Here is a 14,404-nt window from a genome sequence, read left to right as displayed (position 1 = left end):
CTATCTTAAAAATGGGAATTTCACTTGCATGAAACCTCAAATTTACCTTGGCTACGTCTTTACTGATAGTGCAATTGTGAGATGAAGAATGTCTTCTGTATAAGGGCCAAAAAGGAAGAAAGATGGCATCAAGCATGACAACTTAAAACCAGTGGATTTTATTTTGAAATTCCTCCTCTTTATGCATCTGACTCGCTAAGCAGGCTTTCTAAAGTATCACACCTTTTTGTCCTTTGGCTTAGTTGGTCTAAGTGCCTGTTTAGTAAACAGAAAATCTTGATTTCGAACGTCAGCAGTGGTTTTCTTTCTTCATGTCAGTTTGGGTCATTTTAGCCAAAAAAAAGTGGACTTTTGTTCTTGTATGACATTAAACAAGTCTTTACCACAGTCATAACATAGTGCAGTTGAGAGAAAAAAAATCTCTGCTGTCGAAACGCTTAAAAAGGAATTAGACGATATAACTTTCTTTAGAGAATAAAGGATGGCATCAAGCATTTCAAAATAAAACCAGTGGAATTACACTTCTACCTCTGCAAAGTTTGATAGCAGCTTTCTTAAAAAGGAAGATAAACTTTCAAACTTGACGTATCTACCGCTTTGGCTAGAAATGAAAACAAAACAATACAACATGAAACAAGCAGATTAAACCGACGAGGATGGGATTCAAACCCATGCATGCAGAGCACAATGGATTAGCAGTCCATCGCCTTAACCACTCGGCCACCTCGTCTACATGGCGCACACGCGCTAAGGAGAAAAGATGTAATGATTATTTTTACGGGTCAGTGTGTTTTCGTTGAAGATATTACAGTGTCTATTCTTTACAGTTAGATTGGGGCAAACTCTTTTGGCCCTGCTGTGGCATTCCTTCAATCTGCCTATTCTGTGTCATAACTTGGAAGAAAAACAAGTACCAAATTGAAGCTGTGCTAGAAGATGGATCATTCAATTATGGAACTTCAAAACCCAAGGCCTTGTCATCGATCCAGATTCTATTGCATTTTGCAAATTGTCAATGTCGTTGAATGAATGCTATTCATAATTTACTTGGTTTCTTAATTGTCATGACTGAGAATGAAATCCTGTTCCACGTTTCTGTGTGCACGGAATGAAACTCAACTCAATGTTGTCTTGTTAAGTTAACCACTTGAAAGGTTTGATCGGTGCTTACATCTTCCCTAGATTTCATAGGCTTTCCAGCTTGTGGTGCTGTGGCTTAGTTAATTAAAGCGCCTGTCTAGTTAACAGGAGATCCCGAGTTCGAATCTCAGCAGTGCCTTGTTTTCATCATCTCAAAAAGAAACTTCCTATCTTAAAAATGGGAATTTCACTTGCATGAAACCTCAAATTTACCTTGGCTACGTCTTTACTCATAGTGCAATTGTGAGATGAAGAATGTCTTCTGTATATGGGCCAAAAAGGAAGAAAGATGGCATCAAGCATGACCACTTAAAATCAGTGGATTTTATTTTGAAATTCCTCCTCTTTATGCATCTGACTCGCTAAGCAGGCTTTCTAAAGTATCACACCTTTTTGTCCTTTGGCTTAGTTGGTCTAAGTGCCTGTTTAGTAAACAGAAAATCTTGATTTCGAACGTCAGCAGTGGTTTTCTTTCTTCATCTCAGTTTGGGTCATTTTAGCCAAAAAAAAGGTGGACTTTTGTTCTTGTATGACATTAAACAAGTCTTTACCACAGTCAAAACATAGTGCAGTTGAGAGAAAAAAAATCTCTGCTGTCGAAACGCTTAAAAAGGAATTAGACGATATAACTTTCTTTAGAGAATAAAGGATGGCATCAAGCATTTCAAAATAAAACCAGTGGAATTACACTTCTAACTCTGCAAAGTTTGATAGCAGCTTTCTTAAAAAGGAAGATAAACTTTCAAGCTTGACGTATCTACCGCTTTGGCTAGAAATGAAAACAAAACAACCCATGCATGCAGAGCACAATGGATTAGCAGTCCATCGCCTTAACCACTCGGCCACCTCGTCTACATGGTGCACATGCGCTAAGGAGAAAAGATGTAATGATTATTTTTACGGGTCAGTGTGTTTTCGTTGAAGATATTACAGTGTCTATTCTTTACAGTTAGATTGGGGCAAACTCTTTTGGCCCTGCTGTGGCATTCCTTCAATCTGCCTATTCTGTGTCATAACTTGGAAGAAAAACAAGTACCAAATTGAAGCTGTGCTAGAAGATGGATCATTCAATTATGGAACTTCAAAACCCAAGGCCTTGTCATCGATCCAGATTCTATTGCATTTTGCAAATTGTCAATGTCGTTGAATGAATGCTATTCATAATTTACTTGGTTTCTTAATTGTCATGACTGAGAATGAAATCCTGTTCCACGTTTCTGTGTGCACGGAATGAAACTCAACTCAATGTTGTCTTGTTAAGTTAACCACTTGAAAGGTTTGATCGGTGCTTACATCTTCCCTAGATTTCATAGGCTTTCCAGCTTGTGGTGCTGTGGCTTAGTTGGTTAAAGCGCCTGTCTAGTAAACAGGAGATCCTGAGTTCGAATCTCAGCAGTGCCTTGTTTTCATCATCTCAAAAAGAAACTTCCTATCTTAAAAATGGGAATTTCACTTGCATGAAACCTCAAATTTACCTTGGCTACGTCTTTACTGATAGTGCAATTGTGAGATGAAGAATGTCTTCTGTATAAGGGCCAAAAAGGAAGAAAGATGGCATCAAGCATGACAACTTAAAACCAGTGGATTTTATTTTGAAATTCCTCCTCTTTATGCATCTGACTCGCTAAGCAGGCTTTCTAAAGTATCACACCTTTTTGTCCTTTGGCTTAGTTGGTCTAAGTGCCTGTTTAGTAAACAGAAAATCTTGATTTCGAACGTCAGCAGTGGTTTTCTTTCTTCATGTCAGTTTGGGTCATTTTAGCCAAAAAAAAGTGGACTTTTGTTCTTGTATGACATTAAACAAGTCTTTACCACAGTCATAACATAGTGCAGTTGAGAGAAAAAAAATCTCTGCTGTCGAAACGCTTAAAAAGGAATTAGACGATATAACTTTCTTTAGAGAATAAAGGATGGCATCAAGCATTTCAAAATAAAACCAGTGGAATTACACTTCTACCTCTGCAAAGTTTGATAGCAGCTTTCTTAAAAAGGAAGATAAACTTTCAAACTTGACGTATCTACCGCTTTGGCTAGAAATGAAAACAAAACAATACAACATGAAACAAGCAGATTAAACCGACGAGGATGGGATTCAAACCCATGCATGCAGAGCACAATGGATTAGCAGTCCATCGCCTTAACCACTCGGCCACCTCGTCTACATGGCGCACATGCGCTAAGGAGAAAAGATGTAATGATTATTTTTACGGGTCAGTGTGTTTTCGTTGAAGATATTACAGTGTCTATTCTTTACAGTTAGATTGGGGCAAACTCTTTTGGCCCTGCTGTGGCATTCCTTCAATCTGCCTATTCTGTGTCATAACTTGGAAGAAAAACAAGTACCAAATTGAAGCTGTGCTAGAAGATGGATCATTCAATTATGGAACTTCAAAACCCAAGGCCTTGTCATCGATCCAGATTCTATTGCATTTTGCAAATTGTCAATGTCGTTGAATGAATGCTATTCATAATTTACTTGGTTTCTTAATTGTCATGACTGAGAATGAAATCCTGTTCCACGTTTCTGTGTGCACGGAATGAAACTCAACTCAATGTTGTCTTGTTAAGTTAACCACTTGAAAGGTTTGATCGGTGCTTACATCTTCCCTAGATTTCATAGGCTTTCCAGCTTGTGGTGCTGTGGCTTAGTTGGTTAAAGCGCCTGTCTAGTAAACAGGAGATCCTGAGTTCGAATCTCAGCAGTGCCTTGTTTTCATCATCTCAAAAAGAAACTTCCTATCTTAAAAATGGGAATTTCACTTGCATGAAACCTCAAATTTACCTTGGCTACGTCTTTACTGATAGTGCAATTGTGAGATGAAGAATGTCTTCTGTATAAGGGCCAAAAAGGAAGAAAGATGGCATCAAGCATGACAACTTAAAACCAGTGGATTTTATTTTGAAATTCCTCCTCTTTATGCATCTGACTCGCTAAGCAGGCTTTCTAAAGTATCACACCTTTTTGTCCTTTGGCTTAGTTGGTCTAAGTGCCTGTTTAGTAAACAGAAAATCTTGATTTCGAACGTCAGCAGTGGTTTTCTTTCTTCATGTCAGTTTGGGTCATTTTAGCCAAAAAAAAGTGGACTTTTGTTCTTGTATGACATTAAACAAGTCTTTACCACAGTCATAACATAGTGCAGTTGAGAGAAAAAAAATCTCTGCTGTCGAAACGCTTAAAAAGGAATTAGACGATATAACTTTCTTTAGAGAATAAAGGATGGCATCAAGCATTTCAAAATAAAACCAGTGGAATTACACTTCTACCTCTGCAAAGTTTGATAGCAGCTTTCTTAAAAAGGAAGATAAACTTTCAAACTTGACGTATCTACCGCTTTGGCTAGAAATGAAAACAAAACAATACAACATGAAACAAGCAGATTAAACCGACGAGGATGGGATTCAAACCCATGCATGCAGAGCACAATGGATTAGCAGTCCATCGCCTTAACCACTCGGCCACCTCGTCTACATGGCGCACATGCGCTAAGGAGAAAAGATGTAATGATTATTTTTACGGGTCAGTGTGTTTTCGTTGAAGATATTACAGTGTCTATTCTTTACAGTTAGATTGGGGCAAACTCTTTTGGCCCTGCTGTGGCATTCCTTCAATCTGCCTATTCTGTGTCATAACTTGGAAGAAAAACAAGTACCAAATTGAAGCTGTGCTAGAAGATGGATCATTCAATTATGGAACTTCAAAACCCAAGGCCTTGTCATCGATCCAGATTCTATTGCATTTTGCAAATTGTCAATGTCGTTGAATGAATGCTATTCATAATTTACTTGGTTTCTTAATTGTCATGACTGAGAATGAAATCCTGTTCCACGTTTCTGTGTGCACGGAATGAAACTCAACTCAATGTTGTCTTGTTAAGTTAACCACTTGAAAGGTTTGATCGGTGCTTACATCTTCCCTAGATTTCATAGGCTTTCCAGCTTGTGGTGCTGTGGCTTAGTTGGTTAAAGCGCCTGTCTAGTAAACAGGAGATCCTGAGTTCGAATCTCAGCAGTGCCTTGTTTTCATCATCTCAAAAAGAAACTTCCTATCTTAAAAATGGGAATTTCACTTGCATGAAACCTCAAATTTACCTTGGCTACGTCTTTACTGATAGTGCAATTGTGAGATGAAGAATGTCTTCTGTATAAGGGCCAAAAAGGAAGAAAGATGGCATCAAGCATGACAACTTAAAACCAGTGGATTTTATTTTGAAATTCCTCCTCTTTATGCATCTGACTCGCTAAGCAGGCTTTCTAAAGTATCACACCTTTTTGTCCTTTGGCTTAGTTGGTCTAAGTGCCTGTTTAGTAAACAGAAAATCTTGATTTCGAACGTCAGCAGTGGTTTTCTTTCTTCATGTCAGTTTGGGTCATTTTAGCCAAAAAAAAGTGGACTTTTGTTCTTGTATGACATTAAACAAGTCTTTACCACAGTCATAACATAGTGCAGTTGAGAGAAAAAAAATCTCTGCTGTCGAAACGCTTAAAAAGGAATTAGACGATATAACTTTCTTTAGAGAATAAAGGATGGCATCAAGCATTTCAAAATAAAACCAGTGGAATTACACTTCTACCTCTGCAAAGTTTGATAGCAGCTTTCTTAAAAAGGAAGATAAACTTTCAAACTTGACGTATCTACCGCTTTGGCTAGAAATGAAAACAAAACAATACAACATGAAACAAGCAGATTAAACCGACGAGGATGGGATTCAAACCCATGCATGCAGAGCACAATGGATTAGCAGTCCATCGCCTTAACCACTCGGCCACCTCGTCTACATGGCGCACATGCGCTAAGGAGAAAAGATGTAATGATTATTTTTACGGGTCAGTGTGTTTTCGTTGAAGATATTACAGTGTCTATTCTTTACAGTTAGATTGGGGCAAACTCTTTTGGCCCTGCTGTGGCATTCCTTCAATCTGCCTATTCTGTGTCATAACTTGGAAGAAAAACAAGTACCAAATTGAAGCTGTGCTAGAAGATGGATCATTCAATTATGGAACTTCAAAACCCAAGGCCTTGTCATCGATCCAGATTCTATTGCATTTTGCAAATTGTCAATGTCGTTGAATGAATGCTATTCATAATTTACTTGGTTTCTTAATTGTCATGACTGAGAATGAAATCCTGTTCCACGTTTCTGTGTGCACGGAATGAAACTCAACTCAATGTTGTCTTGTTAAGTTAACCACTTGAAAGGTTTGATCGGTGCTTACATCTTCCCTAGATTTCATAGGCTTTCCAGCTTGTGGTGCTGTGGCTTAGTTGGTTAAAGCGCCTGTCTAGTAAACAGGAGATCCTGAGTTCGAATCTCAGCAGTGCCTTGTTTTCATCATCTCAAAAAGAAACTTCCTATCTTAAAAATGGGAATTTCACTTGCATGAAACCTCAAATTTACCTTGGCTACGTCTTTACTGATAGTGCAATTGTGAGATGAAGAATGTCTTCTGTATAAGGGCCAAAAAGGAAGAAAGATGGCATCAAGCATGACAACTTAAAACCAGTGGATTTTATTTTGAAATTCCTCCTCTTTATGCATCTGACTCGCTAAGCAGGCTTTCTAAAGTATCACACCTTTTTGTCCTTTGGCTTAGTTGGTCTAAGTGCCTGTTTAGTAAACAGAAAATCTTGATTTCGAACGTCAGCAGTGGTTTTCTTTCTTCATGTCAGTTTGGGTCATTTTAGCCAAAAAAAAGTGGACTTTTGTTCTTGTATGACATTAAACAAGTCTTTACCACAGTCATAACATAGTGCAGTTGAGAGAAAAAAAATCTCTGCTGTCGAAACGCTTAAAAAGGAATTAGACGATATAACTTTCTTTAGAGAATAAAGGATGGCATCAAGCATTTCAAAATAAAACCAGTGGAATTACACTTCTACCTCTGCAAAGTTTGATAGCAGCTTTCTTAAAAAGGAAGATAAACTTTCAAACTTGACGTATCTACCGCTTTGGCTAGAAATGAAAACAAAACAATACAACATGAAACAAGCAGATTAAACCGACGAGGATGGGATTCAAACCCATGCATGCAGAGCACAATGGATTAGCAGTCCATCGCCTTAACCACTCGGCCACCTCGTCTACATGGCGCACACGCGCTAAGGAGAAAAGATGTAATGATTATTTTTACGGGTCAGTGTGTTTTCGTTGAAGATATTACAGTGTCTATTCTTTACAGTTAGATTGGGGCAAACTCTTTTGGCCCTGCTGTGGCATTCCTTCAATCTGCCTATTCTGTGTCATAACTTGGAAGAAAAACAAGTACCAAATTGAAGCTGTGCTAGAAGATGGATCATTCAATTATGGAACTTCAAAACCCAAGGCCTTGTCATCGATCCAGATTCTATTGCATTTTGCAAATTGTCAATGTCGTTGAATGAATGCTATTCATAATTTACTTGGTTTCTTAATTGTCATGACTGAGAATGAAATCCTGTTCCACGTTTCTGTGTGCACGGAATGAAACTCAACTCAATGTTGTCTTGTTAAGTTAACCACTTGAAAGGTTTGATCGGTGCTTACATCTTCCCTAGATTTCATAGGCTTTCCAGCTTGTGGTGCTGTGGCTTAGTTAATTAAAGCGCCTGTCTAGTTAACAGGAGATCCCGAGTTCGAATCTCAGCAGTGCCTTGTTTTCATCATCTCAAAAAGAAACTTCCTATCTTAAAAATGGGAATTTCACTTGCATGAAACCTCAAATTTACCTTGGCTACGTCTTTACTCATAGTGCAATTGTGAGATGAAGAATGTCTTCTGTATATGGGCCAAAAAGGAAGAAAGATGGCATCAAGCATGACCACTTAAAATCAGTGGATTTTATTTTGAAATTCCTCCTCTTTATGCATCTGACTCGCTAAGCAGGCTTTCTAAAGTATCACACCTTTTTGTCCTTTGGCTTAGTTGGTCTAAGTGCCTGTTTAGTAAACAGAAAATCTTGATTTCGAACGTCAGCAGTGGTTTTCTTTCTTCATCTCAGTTTGGGTCATTTTAGCCAAAAAAAAGGTGGACTTTTGTTCTTGTATGACATTAAACAAGTCTTTACCACAGTCAAAACATAGTGCAGTTGAGAGAAAAAAAATCTCTGCTGTCGAAACGCTTAAAAAGGAATTAGACGATATAACTTTCTTTAGAGAATAAAGGATGGCATCAAGCATTTCAAAATAAAACCAGTGGAATTACACTTCTAACTCTGCAAAGTTTGATAGCAGCTTTCTTAAAAAGGAAGATAAACTTTCAAGCTTGACGTATCTACCGCTTTGGCTAGAAATGAAAACAAAACAACCCATGCATGCAGAGCACAATGGATTAGCAGTCCATCGCCTTAACCACTCGGCCACCTCGTCTACATGGTGCACATGCGCTAAGGAGAAAAGATGTAATGATTATTTTTACGGGTCAGTGTGTTTTCGTTGAAGATATTACAGTGTCTATTCTTTACAGTTAGATTGGGGCAAACTCTTTTGGCCCTGCTGTGGCATTCCTTCAATCTGCCTATTCTGTGTCATAACTTGGAAGAAAAACAAGTACCAAATTGAAGCTGTGCTAGAAGATGGATCATTCAATTATGGAACTTCAAAACCCAAGGCCTTGTCATCGATCCAGATTCTATTGCATTTTGCAAATTGTCAATGTCGTTGAATGAATGCTATTCATAATTTACTTGGTTTCTTAATTGTCATGACTGAGAATGAAATCCTGTTCCACGTTTCTGTGTGCACGGAATGAAACTCAACTCAATGTTGTCTTGTTAAGTTAACCACTTGAAAGGTTTGATCGGTGCTTACATCTTCCCTAGATTTCATAGGCTTTCCAGCTTGTGGTGCTGTGGCTTAGTTGGTTAAAGCGCCTGTCTAGTAAACAGGAGATCCTGAGTTCGAATCTCAGCAGTGCCTTGTTTTCATCATCTCAAAAAGAAACTTCCTATCTTAAAAATGGGAATTTCACTTGCATGAAACCTCAAATTTACCTTGGCTACGTCTTTACTGATAGTGCAATTGTGAGATGAAGAATGTCTTCTGTATAAGGGCCAAAAAGGAAGAAAGATGGCATCAAGCATGACAACTTAAAACCAGTGGATTTTATTTTGAAATTCCTCCTCTTTATGCATCTGACTCGCTAAGCAGGCTTTCTAAAGTATCACACCTTTTTGTCCTTTGGCTTAGTTGGTCTAAGTGCCTGTTTAGTAAACAGAAAATCTTGATTTCGAACGTCAGCAGTGGTTTTCTTTCTTCATGTCAGTTTGGGTCATTTTAGCCAAAAAAAAGTGGACTTTTGTTCTTGTATGACATTAAACAAGTCTTTACCACAGTCATAACATAGTGCAGTTGAGAGAAAAAAAATCTCTGCTGTCGAAACGCTTAAAAAGGAATTAGACGATATAACTTTCTTTAGAGAATAAAGGATGGCATCAAGCATTTCAAAATAAAACCAGTGGAATTACACTTCTACCTCTGCAAAGTTTGATAGCAGCTTTCTTAAAAAGGAAGATAAACTTTCAAACTTGACGTATCTACCGCTTTGGCTAGAAATGAAAACAAAACAATACAACATGAAACAAGCAGATTAAACCGACGAGGATGGGATTCAAACCCATGCATGCAGAGCACAATGGATTAGCAGTCCATCGCCTTAACCACTCGGCCACCTCGTCTACATGGTGCACATGCGCTAAGGAGAAAAGATGTAATGATTATTTTTACGGGTCAGTGTGTTTTCGTTGAAGATATTACAGTGTCTATTCTTTACAGTTAGATTGGGGCAAACTCTTTTGGCCCTGCTGTGGCATTCCTTCAATCTGCCTATTCTGTGTCATAACTTGGAAGAAAAACAAGTACCAAATTGAAGCTGTGCTAGAAGATGGATCATTCAATTATGGAACTTCAAAACCCAAGGCCTTGTCATCGATCCAGATTCTATTGCATTTTGCAAATTGTCAATGTCGTTGAATGAATGCTATTCATAATTTACTTGGTTTCTTAATTGTCATGACTGAGAATGAAATCCTGTTCCACGTTTCTGTGTGCACGGAATGAAACTCAACTCAATGTTGTCTTGTTAAGTTAACCACTTGAAAGGTTTGATCGGTGCTTACATCTTCCCTAGATTTCATAGGCTTTCCAGCTTGTGGTGCTGTGGCTTAGTTGGTTAAAGCGCCTGTCTAGTAAACAGGAGATCCTGAGTTCGAATCTCAGCAGTGCCTTGTTTTCATCATCTCAAAAAGAAACTTCCTATCTTAAAAATGGGAATTTCACTTGCATGAAACCTCAAATTTACCTTGGCTACGTCTTTACTGATAGTGCAATTGTGAGATGAAGAATGTCTTCTGTATAAGGGCCAAAAAGGAAGAAAGATGGCATCAAGCATGACAACTTAAAACCAGTGGATTTTATTTTGAAATTCCTCCTCTTTATGCATCTGACTCGCTAAGCAGGCTTTCTAAAGTATCACACCTTTTTGTCCTTTGGCTTAGTTGGTCTAAGTGCCTGTTTAGTAAACAGAAAATCTTGATTTCGAACGTCAGCAGTGGTTTTCTTTCTTCATGTCAGTTTGGGTCATTTTAGCCAAAAAAAAGTGGACTTTTGTTCTTGTATGACATTAAACAAGTCTTTACCACAGTCATAACATAGTGCAGTTGAGAGAAAAAAAATCTCTGCTGTCGAAACGCTTAAAAAGGAATTAGACGATATAACTTTCTTTAGAGAATAAAGGATGGCATCAAGCATTTCAAAATAAAACCAGTGGAATTACACTTCTACCTCTGCAAAGTTTGATAGCAGCTTTCTTAAAAAGGAAGATAAACTTTCAAACTTGACGTATCTACCGCTTTGGCTAGAAATGAAAACAAAACAATACAACATGAAACAAGCAGATTAAACCGACGACGATGGGATTCAAACCCATGCATGCAGAGCACAATGGATTAGCAGTCCATCGCCTTAACCACTCGGCCACCTCGTCTACATGGCGCACATGCGCTAAGGAGAAAAGATGTAATGATTATTTTTACGGGTCAGTGTGTTTTCGTTGAAGATATTACAGTGTCTATTCTTTACAGTTAGATTGGGGCAAACTCTTTTGGCCCTGCTGTGGCATTCCTTCAATCTGCCTATTCTGTGTCATAACTTGGAAGAAAAACAAGTACCAAATTGAAGCTGTGCTAGAAGATGGATCATTCAATTATGGAACTTCAAAACCCAAGGCCTTGTCATCGATCCAGATTCTATTGCATTTTGCAAATTGTCAATGTCGTTGAATGAATGCTATTCATAATTTACTTGGTTTCTTAATTGTCATGACTGAGAATGAAATCCTGTTCCACGTTTCTGTGTGCACGGAATGAAATTCAACTCAATGTTGTCTTGTTAAGTTAACCACTTGAAAGGTTTGATCGGTGCTTACATCTTCCCTAGATTTCATAGGCTTTCCAGCTTGTGGTGCTGTGGCTTAGTTGGTTAAAGCGCCTGTCTAGTAAACAGGAGATCCTGAGTTCGAATCTCAGCAGTGCCTTGTTTTCATCATCTCAAAAAGAAACTTCCTATCTTAAAAATGGGAATTTCACTTGCATGAAACCTCAAATTTACCTTGGCTACGTCTTTACTGATAGTGCAATTGTGAGATGAAGAATGTCTTCTGTATAAGGGCCAAAAAGGAAGAAAGATGGCATCAAGCATGACAACTTAAAACCAGTGGATTTTATTTTGAAATTCCTCCTCTTTATGCATCTGACTCGCTAAGCAGGCTTTCTAAAGTATCACACCTTTTTGTCCTTTGGCTTAGTTGGTCTAAGTGCCTGTTTAGTAAACAGAAAATCTTGATTTCGAACGTCAGCAGTGGTTTTCTTTCTTCATGTCAGTTTGGGTCATTTTAGCCAAAAAAAAGTGGACTTTTGTTCTTGTATGACATTAAACAAGTCTTTACCACAGTCATAACATAGTGCAGTTGAGAGAAAAAAAATCTCTGCTGTCGAAACGCTTAAAAAGGAATTAGACGATATAACTTTCTTTAGAGAATAAAGGATGGCATCAAGCATTTCAAAATAAAACCAGTGGAATTACACTTCTACCTCTGCAAAGTTTGATAGCAGCTTTCTTAAAAAGGAAGATAAACTTTCAAACTTGACGTATCTACCGCTTTGGCTAGAAATGAAAACAAAACAATACAACATGAAACAAGCAGATTAAACCGACGAGGATGGGATTCAAACCCATGCATGCAGAGCACAATGGATTAGCAGTCCATCGCCTTAACCACTCGGCCACCTCGTCTACATGGCGCACACGCGCTAAGGAGAAAAGATGTAATGATTATTTTTACGGGTCAGTGTGTTTTCGTTGAAGATATTACAGTGTCTATTCTTTACAGTTAGATTGGGGCAAACTCTTTTGGCCCTGCTGTGGCATTCCTTCAATCTGCCTATTCTGTGTCATAACTTGGAAGAAAAACAAGTACCAAATTGAAGCTGTGCTAGAAGATGGATCATTCAATTATGGAACTTCAAAACCCAAGGCCTTGTCATCGATCCAGATTCTATTGCATTTTGCAAATTGTCAATGTCGTTGAATGAATGCTATTCATAATTTACTTGGTTTCTTAATTGTCATGACTGAGAATGAAATCCTGTTCCACGTTTCTGTGTGCACGGAATGAAACTCAACTCAATGTTGTCTTGTTAAGTTAACCACTTGAAAGGTTTGATCGGTGCTTACATCTTCCCTAGATTTCATAGGCTTTCCAGCTTGTGGTGCTGTGGCTTAGTTGGTTAAAGCGCCTGTCTAGTAAACAGGAGATCCTGAGTTCGAATCTCAGCAGTGCCTTGTTTTCATCATCTCAAAAAGAAACTTCCTATCTTAAAAATGGGAATTTCACTTGCATGAAACCTCAAATTTACCTTGGCTACGTCTTTACTGATAGTGCAATTGTGAGATGAAGAATGTCTTCTGTATAAGGGCCAAAAAGGAAGAAAGATGGCATCAAGCATGACAACTTAAAACTAGTGGATTTTATTTTGAAATTCCTCCTCTTTATGCATCTGACTCGCTAAGCAGGCTTTCTAAAGTATCACACCTTTTTGTCCTTTGGCTTAGTTGGTCTAAGTGCCTGTTTAGTAAACAGAAAATCTTGATTTCGAACGTCAGCAGTGGTTTTCTTTCTTCATGTCAGTTTGGGTCATTTTAGCCAAAAAAAAGTGGACTTTTGTTCTTGTATGACATTAAACAAGTCTTTACCACAGTCATAACATAGTGCAGTTGAGAGAAAAAAAATCTCTGCTGTCGAAACGCTTAAAAAGGAATTAGACGATATAACTTTCTTTAGAGAATAAAGGATGGCATCAAGCATTTCAAAATAAAACCAGTGGAATTACACTTCTACCTCTGCAAAGTTTGATAGCAGCTTTCTTAAAAAGGAAGATAAACTTTCAAACTTGACGTATCTACCGCTTTGGCTGGAAATGAAAACAAAACAATACAACATGAAACAAGCAGATTAAACCGACGACGATGGGATTCAAACCCATGCATGCAGAGCACAATGGATTAGCAGTCCATCGCCTTAACCACTCGGCCACCTCGTCTACATGGCGCACATGCGCTAAGGAGAAAAGATGTAATGATTATTTTTACGGGTCAGTGTGTTTTCGTTGAAGATATTACAGTGTCTATTCTTTACAGTTAGATTGGGGCAAACTCTTTTGGCCCTGCTGTGGCATTCCTTCAATCTGCCTATTCTGTGTCATAACTTGGAAGAAAAACAAGTACCAAATTGAAGCTGTGCTAGAAGATGGATCATTCAATTATGGAACTTCAAAACCCAAGGCCTTGTCATCGATCCAGATTCTATTGCATTTTGCAAATTGTCAATGTCGTTGAATGAATGCTATTCATAATTTACTTGGTTTCTTAATTGTCATGACTGAGAATGAAATCCTGTTCCACGTTTCTGTGTGCACGGAATGAAACTCAACTCAATGTTGTCTTGTTAAGTTAACCACTTGAAAGGTTTGATCGGTGCTTACATCTTCCCTAGATTTCATAGGCTTTCCAGCTTGTGGTGCTGTGGCTTAGTTGGTTAAAGCGCCTGTCTAGTAAACAGGAGATCCTGAGTTCGAATCTCAGCAGTGCCTTGTTTTCATCATCTCAAAAAGAAACTTCCTATCTTAAAAATGGGAATTTCACTTGCATGAAACCTCAAATTTACCTTGGCTACGTCTTTACTGATAGTGCAATTGTGAGATGAAGAATGTCTTCTGTATAAGGGCCAAAAAGGAA

General features: G+C 38.2%; 9 non-coding genes across 9 annotated transcripts; all 9 read left to right on the top strand.

Annotated features, from left to right (window-relative positions):
- The first annotated feature begins 2,467 nt into the window (after window positions 1-2,467).
- Window positions 2,468-2,541, top strand: TRNAT-AGU (transfer RNA threonine (anticodon AGU)). Its single transcript has one exon. It is a non-coding gene; the product is annotated as a tRNA-Thr (tRNA).
- A 1,233-nt stretch (window positions 2,542-3,774) lies between these two features.
- On the top strand, window positions 3,775-3,848 carry TRNAT-AGU (transfer RNA threonine (anticodon AGU)). Its single transcript has one exon. It is a non-coding gene; the product is annotated as a tRNA-Thr (tRNA).
- A 1,233-nt stretch (window positions 3,849-5,081) lies between these two features.
- On the top strand, window positions 5,082-5,155 carry TRNAT-AGU (transfer RNA threonine (anticodon AGU)). Its single transcript has one exon. It is a non-coding gene; the product is annotated as a tRNA-Thr (tRNA).
- A 1,233-nt stretch (window positions 5,156-6,388) lies between these two features.
- Window positions 6,389-6,462, top strand: TRNAT-AGU (transfer RNA threonine (anticodon AGU)). The gene has a single exon. It is a non-coding gene; the product is annotated as a tRNA-Thr (tRNA).
- Window positions 6,463-8,957: 2,495 nt separating this feature from the next.
- Window positions 8,958-9,031, top strand: TRNAT-AGU (transfer RNA threonine (anticodon AGU)). The gene has a single exon. It is a non-coding gene; the product is annotated as a tRNA-Thr (tRNA).
- A 1,233-nt stretch (window positions 9,032-10,264) lies between these two features.
- TRNAT-AGU (transfer RNA threonine (anticodon AGU)) lies at window positions 10,265-10,338 on the top strand. Its single transcript has one exon. It is a non-coding gene; the product is annotated as a tRNA-Thr (tRNA).
- Window positions 10,339-11,571: 1,233 nt separating this feature from the next.
- Window positions 11,572-11,645, top strand: TRNAT-AGU (transfer RNA threonine (anticodon AGU)). Its single transcript has one exon. It is a non-coding gene; the product is annotated as a tRNA-Thr (tRNA).
- A 1,233-nt stretch (window positions 11,646-12,878) lies between these two features.
- TRNAT-AGU (transfer RNA threonine (anticodon AGU)) lies at window positions 12,879-12,952 on the top strand. Its single transcript has one exon. It is a non-coding gene; the product is annotated as a tRNA-Thr (tRNA).
- A 1,233-nt stretch (window positions 12,953-14,185) lies between these two features.
- Window positions 14,186-14,259, top strand: TRNAT-AGU (transfer RNA threonine (anticodon AGU)). The gene has a single exon. It is a non-coding gene; the product is annotated as a tRNA-Thr (tRNA).
- Window positions 14,260-14,404: the final 145 nt, after the last annotated feature.

Source organism: Ranitomeya imitator, chromosome 7 (genome assembly GCF_032444005.1).
Source record: "Ranitomeya imitator isolate aRanImi1 chromosome 7, aRanImi1.pri, whole genome shotgun sequence".
Taxonomy (NCBI): domain Eukaryota; kingdom Metazoa; phylum Chordata; class Amphibia; order Anura; family Dendrobatidae; genus Ranitomeya; species Ranitomeya imitator.
Note: the sequence above shows the minus strand (reverse complement) of the source record. Positions and strands in the feature narration are given on the sequence as shown.